This window comes from Asparagus officinalis, chromosome 8 (assembly GCF_001876935.1).
Source record: "Asparagus officinalis chromosome 8, Aspof.V1, whole genome shotgun sequence".
NCBI classification, from domain to species: domain Eukaryota; kingdom Viridiplantae; phylum Streptophyta; class Magnoliopsida; order Asparagales; family Asparagaceae; genus Asparagus; species Asparagus officinalis.
In genome coordinates, this window is record NC_033801.1 from 783,451 (window position 1) to 790,907 (window position 7,457).

A 7,457-nucleotide genomic window follows, 5' to 3' on the forward strand; every position below is an offset into this window, starting at 1 on the left:
CCTAAAAGCAAAAGTTGAAAATGGGGAAAGTGCACTTACTCTGAAGCCCGCACCCGCCGGATTCACGAGAATGGGCGTGGTATTAGTGGGTCCCACATATAGGAAGGGAAGGAAAAACACGAGAAAGACAAGCAATTTCTCCCTTTTCTTTCGAGTCCATGATTATTATTATTTTTGGGATTTACAACAAGAGGTATATATTTTTTGTTCCCTTTTGTGGAAAGGCTTTTCTTTTCCTTTTTAAAGTGCATTTTCTTCTTATCGAATGATTTTTATATTGTTTGATATAAATTGTTTTATCTAAAGAAAAGTTCTTAAAGCAAACAACCCAAATCCAAATCCTCATGTTGCACCGATTTTCATACGAAAGCAAGTTTTCTTCTATTAAAAAAAAATTATCAAGACTTGAGTAATTTCCTTCTTATAGTTTATATAAGTCGGCCGTGGATCAAACATCACAGGCTAGCAAATCGAGCGTCATCACCTCAACCGTCACGAATTAATTAATTAGATATATTGCCCTGTATGACCTAACACTAATAAGTTGAAACCTTTAGAAAACTTGCAACTTCCTCCCCAAAGAAAAATATTGTTTTTTTTTGCGTCATGAAGACTCACGGGTCCTTAAATTAAGATTAAGGGTTTGTTTGGATTTGTAGGGGGTGAAGGGAAGTTAAGGGAAACTGAGAGAATGAAAGGGAAGGGAAGGGAAGGAAGTTCTCATTAGGGGGTGAACCAAAGAGAACTAGAGTGAATTAACTTCACCTCCTAAGTGTTCCCAAATAAGGTGAATGGAGGTGAATGGTTCCCCTAACTTCCCTTCACCCTCATTCCCCTCAATCCAAGGGCCTAATTGGAATTTGGGTATAACTAGATTTTCAAACGAGCTTTACTACAGTGACTCAAAATATGGGACCAATAAAGAAGACAAGTGAGATGTCTCCCTCCTATTGGATAATAAGTTAATGATGACCAACTCATTATCCAATAGGAGGGGGACACCTCACTTGTCCCCCCTATTGGTCCCATATTTTGAGTCCTTGAGTAATTTTTCTTTTCAAACTCTCCTGTTTGTTTGCATTAATAAATAATAAATATCCTCCAACCTCTCCTTCACGATTTACTTTCTCTCGTTCTCCCTCTCATATATATATATAAATCCAATTTCTCCGCTCATTAAGATCGATCCCATTCTATCTCCACCACCGCGCGTCTTCTTCAATACTTCTTCATGGACAACTACTCAGCAATGGAGAAGAAGCCGAAGCACCCGAACAGGCTGACGCAGCGGGAGAAGGTGACGCTCGCCGCCATGTGCGACACGATTATTCCGGCCGTCGATGTCTCCGGGCGCCGGAGCGATGATCTCGTCGAGTTTTATGGAACCTCGGCCTCTATGTTCGATGTCCCAGATAAGGTACGTAGTTTGCTCTCGTGCTAATATTTTTTTTTTGGTTAATAAGGGACATTAATTATTAATTGCTCTTAAAAATTAATTACTGAATTTTTTGCTTGATCTATGTGCTACCGCTATCCATATAATCGGTGGTTTTCCTTTACAAGATTAAGTAAGATCTCCTTTTCTTCTGTGCATCTCCCTTTGACTTTCTCTCATTCATTATTTTTTTTTGAGAATAAGGATGGAATACCCCAAAGGTATTCCAGCCAGCTAAATTAAAAGATAAAGTGGTTGTTACAAAAAAAGCTCATACTTCCAACCAAGAGTATGCACTAAAGTTCAAAAGAAAATACTACAAGTAGCAATACCCCATCCCCTGTATACAACTGAAAAAACGAACATAACCTCCCCCAAATACCTGATATAACAAGTTTATACCCCATCCCCTGTATACAACTGAAAAAACGAACATAACCTCCCCCAAATACCTGATATAACAAGTTTGTCAGAAGAAACCAAAAAACAAAAGAAAAAACGAACATAACCTCCCCCAAATACCTGATATAACAAGTTTGTCAGAAGAAACCAAAAAACAAAACAGAAGAACAAAGCTTCTATCAAACAAAACCAAGAGCAAATCCAGTGAATATAAACGGAACATTCCAAATGAATCACTGAAGCCGCACCATCCTTGCTCCCAAAATCAGCAGCCTTGGCAGTATTGAATCCATCAGCTCTTTTTCTTCTTCTTTCTTGTAATCTGGCAGCTCGAGCAGAGATCCCCTCAAATCCTAGCCAAAATGTTGAGAAAATGGGGATAATTACGTTTTTTGGATTAAGAAAACATTGATTGGGCCACATGGGACACGAGCTTAATAAAATTTTGGTTATCGTGACAAAAGCTTGATATCTACAATTTAAACATCTAATTAGTAAATAGTTATGTCCGCTAACATGGTGCCATTTGTTCAATGACTTGTGCACGACTCCGCTAAAATCTTGTTTGTGCTCTTACAAGTTACAATAGATCCTTAATCAACAAATTAAGATTAAAGGTCCTCATAATCCAAGGATGGCGTGTGCAAGTTCAATTTTTCACAAGACTAGTGATAACCGTACACAAGAGTTATACTACTCTAGTATTTCTACGCGCAAAAAAACAGGGGCATTTTTTTTCATAAACTGCAGAATGAAAATTATGAGCTGCAATTAATGTATCCCACTTGACGTTTTTCTTTCTTTTCACAATGTTAACAGTGCAGAACTTGACAGTGAAAAGAAAATAATTGCAAAGCTTGTGGAAAAATATACAGACCAAGTGACAGTAAGTGCTGATATGTGAGTTGGAGATGATAAGTTAGTATTAAATGTATTAATATTTGCCAAAATTTCACCTACCCAGGGTAAAGTCAAGAAGTATTTACCCAGGGTAAATATTCTAAGTTGTAAAAAGTAACACTTTCATATCCTAAGTTGTAAAAATAGCACTTTCATATCCTAAGTTGTAGAAAACTAGCACTTAAATGCCCTATTACACTTAAATATTCTAAGTTATAAAAAGTAACACTTTAATACCCTAAGTTGTATGAAAATGACACTTTAATATATTCTGTTAGTTGTCAGGACATATTCTTAGAAATAGTTTCATGACAACTAATTAAAAGTTTTTCTAAATTTTTACAACTTAGGATATTAAAGCATTTATTTATTTTTTTAACTTCGGGTGTTTTAAGTCTGAATGTTGTGAAACGATATATCAGGGGAGATTTATCACCCTATACTTTATCTGGCTCGTGTGGCCCTCTTTCTGCTCTCAACATGGTGGGGGACATTTTTGATGTGCGGCCGACCGAGTTTAACAAAAAAGTTCCCATACTTTCAGAAATTTGCAAATGTTGACCAATCGGGGAGGGAAAGGATTTTGCTTTCATGGTCTTTTAGCTCCTTTTTTCTCTACAGAATGTTATTCAAGACCCTCAAGTACATTACTGTTCGTCTTTATTTCTCTGGGGTAAGATTTCAACATTCTCAAAAACTCTATTTTTCCTATCAAGATTTTTGTTCCATAGCTCTTTTTTTTTGAGTAGATTAATGGGCCACAGCCCAAATCCATAGCTTTTTTTTTAATTGTTGAGCTTGATCATGTGCTGCCCTTCTATTATGTCATCATTTAATTAATCTTCAACTTACGAATCAAAGAAAAAATTAGAAAGATTTTGTGAAATCATTTTTCCCCCCCTTGGATCATTAACTTTGGATGCAATAATCATATTTATGTTTATAAAGGATCATATAGACAATTTTTCCGTTTACCATCACCATGTTCTTTATATTCAAATTGCTTATTAGATAGAAATGAAAATATATTAACACGGGCATTACAATAACATGCATTACGGATAATTCATCTGAATTAACAAAATCTGATCACCCTCTAGTACACGCTCATCCCCTTCGGCTTTGAGTCAACAGGTCAACGGCAAGAACTCCAACCCATCATGGAGAGCCATAGGCTACTGTGGGCCGGACCCGGCCCTCACTTCCCGAACCCCACAACAAAACGACAAAACGGTAGATTGCGTGGGGCCCCTTCATCCTTCTCTCCTCCACGTCAGCACCCCACCAGAGGTCCTCTCTCGAAAGCTCAACCAAGCCGGCTTCCCCCTCCCCACGCTCTCCTCCTCCCCTCTCACTCTCCGCTGCGACGCGTCGTCTCCGGCTCCGGCTCAGGTGGCAGCGTCGTCGCAGCATCCTCGCTTCGCCGGCCACAAAGTCCTCGTCCTCGAAAAAGGCGGCTACCTTTGCTCGCGCCAGCCTCTCCCTTTCTAGAAGGTCCATCGAGCCAACCAAATGTACGAGGGCCACGGCCTGATCGCCACCGACGATCTTGGGCACTTCTCATCCTTCGCCGGATCCACCGTCGGCGGCGGCTCACATCAACTGGTCGGCATGTATTCGCACTCCCGATCATGTTAGAACCGAATGGCGAGACAAATTCCATCTCGATCTCTTCGGTGACAAGATGTTCGATGAAGCCCTAGATGTCGTCTGCGACAAAATGGGGGTTCAGTCGGATGTCGATGAAGAAGGATTCAACAATGCAGTGCTTAGAAAAGGATGTGAAGAATTGGGCTATCATGTTAGTAGAGTGCCGTGCAATGCGCCGGCCGATCATTACTGCGGCTGGTGTCATTTGGGGGGGTGCAAAAATGGCAAGAAGCAGAGCACACAAGAAACGTGGCTGAGAGATCTCGCTGATTCCGGTAACGGGCTGATTCTGCCCGGTTTGAGAGTCGTCAAGATCGTCAAGGATCGATACAACGTCGCTCGCGGGGTCGTTGCAGAATCTATATGTAACAACAAGCAATTCGTTATCGAGTCAAAGGTGACTGTAATCGCCTGCGGCGCTCTCAACACGCCAGGCCTGCTCAAACGAAGCGGGTTGAAGAACAAGAACATCGGAAAAAACCTCCACCTCCACCCTGCAGTGATGGCGTGGGGTTATTTCCCAGCGAAATCCGCCAATTCATGGCCGGAAGATGCGAAGAAGAGCTACGAAGGGGGGATTCTCACGTCAATGTCGGCTGAGGTGGCAAACTTCGACACATCAGGCTACGGTGCTATCATTCAGACCCCAGCATTGCACCCGGGGATGTTCTCCCAGCTCACGCCGTGGACGTCTGCGGACGAATTCAGGGAGAGGATGCTGAAATTCCCGCGAACTGCGCATATATTCGCTCTTGCGAGGGATAAGGGCACAGGCACCGTGGATTATCCATGGACTGTCACTCATCGGTTGGAACGCGAAGACGAGGAGAACTTGGTGAGGGGTCTCGAGGTGATACTGAAGGTGTTGGTGGCTGCAGGAGCGGAGGAGGTCGGTACTCTGCATTGTCGAGCGGAGAAGAGTTCGGGCGAAGGGGGACGACAAGGCGGATCGAGAGCCTGATCGAGGATGTGAAGAGCAGAGGGTAAGGGATTGGCCGCGACGCGATATGTTCAGCTCATCAGAATGGGGAGTTGTAGGATGGGGGTGACACCGCGAGAAGGGGGCGGTTGAAGCCGAATGGCGAGATGTCGACGACGTGGGAGGTTAACGGGCTGTTCGTGGCGGATACGAGCGTTGGTTTCGACGGCGGTGGAGTGAATCCGATGGTCACTGTTCAGTGCTTGTTGCTTACTGCACCGCTCAGTCAGTTCTTGAAACCCTGAAGGGGAAGGAGGAAGCAAATTCTAATGCTAAAATCATTTAAGTTGCAAGTGATTTATGTAGCTCAAACAAGCAAAATAGCAAGATAAAGGTAAGTTATGAGGAAAAGTTTACAGGAATTTGTTTTATCAATCTCAAATCAGCTTTATTTCGTATTTATCCTTGAAATGATTATCATTCCCTTATTATGGGTTTAAATGTTCAACATTTTTACTTTTGAACTTTATAGATCATTAAGTTTTTCCCCACTTTTCTGGTTTGACAAGGGAATTCCCCCACGATCCTTCGGATCATGGGTATCGAGACCCCGATGGACGCTACCTCGCGATATTATAAGAAACTAATTTTCCGTGGGTACTCTTCAAGAGACTCAAACCTAATACATTGGTGTACTAGTCATAGCAGCTTAGCCACCTGGTTGGACCCTCTTGGGCTGCTTAGGTCATTAAGTGATTTTAGCATCTCTAATAGCGGATCATGGATGTTGTTTGGATGTCCAAGATGATGTTAAATGTGCATTTTGGAAAAATCTCAAAGCAATCATTTCCAATCTAATAAAAAAAAAGGGAAAAATGCTTCCAGCCCCCAAAAGCCAACAGTGCAACATGCCTTCCCACCCCCAGGACTTGGTCAATGGGTGTTTTACCCCTAAAAATAAAAGAATCTGTTCTCTGAGCCCCCAAAACACAAAACCCAAGACATTAAAACATGTGAAGACCATAATACCCTTCTCTCTCTCTTTCTTTTTTTATTAAAATATGATGGAGGATTATTTTATTATTTTTGTTTTTGTTCTCTCTCTTTATCATGATGTACCAGAGGATAGTTGAAAATGATTGATGATGATTATTTTATTATTTTCGTTTTTATTATTTTGGTTGTTTGTATTGGGATGAGGTTGTTAAAGTTACGGCTGTGATTGTTTAAGGCTTACGGCGTTGTGTTGCTTAAGTTAATAGGCGCTTTGCTTGTTAGGTTTATGAATATCCTCGTCTCTCTCTCTTTTGTTTTTGTATTAAAATATGATGGGGCTTATTTTATTATATTGTTTTTCTCTCTCTCTTATCATTTGATGTACAGCAGGATAGTTGAAATCGATTTGATGAGGATTATTTTATATATTTATTTCTTTATTATTTTGCGTTGTTTGATTTGGGAGTTGGTTAAAGCTTACGGATGTTGATTGTTAAGGTTAGGTCTGCTAGCGTTGGTTCTGTTGGTTAAGCGCTGTTGTATTGGGATTTGTTGCTTAACGGTTTGGGATTTGATTTTGTTAAAGGTTACGCGGTTGCGTTGTTAGCTTAAGGGTTTGTTGTTAGGTTGTGAATCCTCTCTCTCTCTTTCTTTTTTTATTAAAATATGATGGAGGATTATTTTATTATTTTTGTTTTTTCTCTCTCTTTATCATGATGTACCAAGAGGATAGTTGAAATGATTGATGATGATTATTTTATTATTTTCGTTTTTTATTATTTTGGTTGTTTGTATTGGGAGGTTGTTAAAGTTACGGGTTGATTGTTAAGGTTACGGGTTGGTTGTTAAGGTTAAGGGTTTGTTGTTAAGGTTATGAATCCTCTCTCTCTCTCTTTCTTTTTTTATTAAAATATGATGGGGATTATTTTATTATTTTTGTTTTCTCTCTCTCTTTATCATGATGTACCAAGAGGATAGTTGAAATGATTGATGAGGATTATTTTATTATGTTCGTTTTTTATTATTTTGGTTGTTTGTATTGGGAGGTTGTTAAAGTTACGGGTTGATTGTTAAGGTTACGGGTTGGTTGTTAAGGTTAAGGGTTTGTTGTTAAGGTTGTGGATTTGTTGTTAAGGTTGTGGATTTGATTGTTAA

The 7,457-nt window shown here is 40.3% G+C and overlaps 1 pseudogene; it reads left to right on the top strand.

The window, feature by feature from the left end:
• Positions 1,120-5,822, top strand: LOC109819399 (annotated as a pseudogene).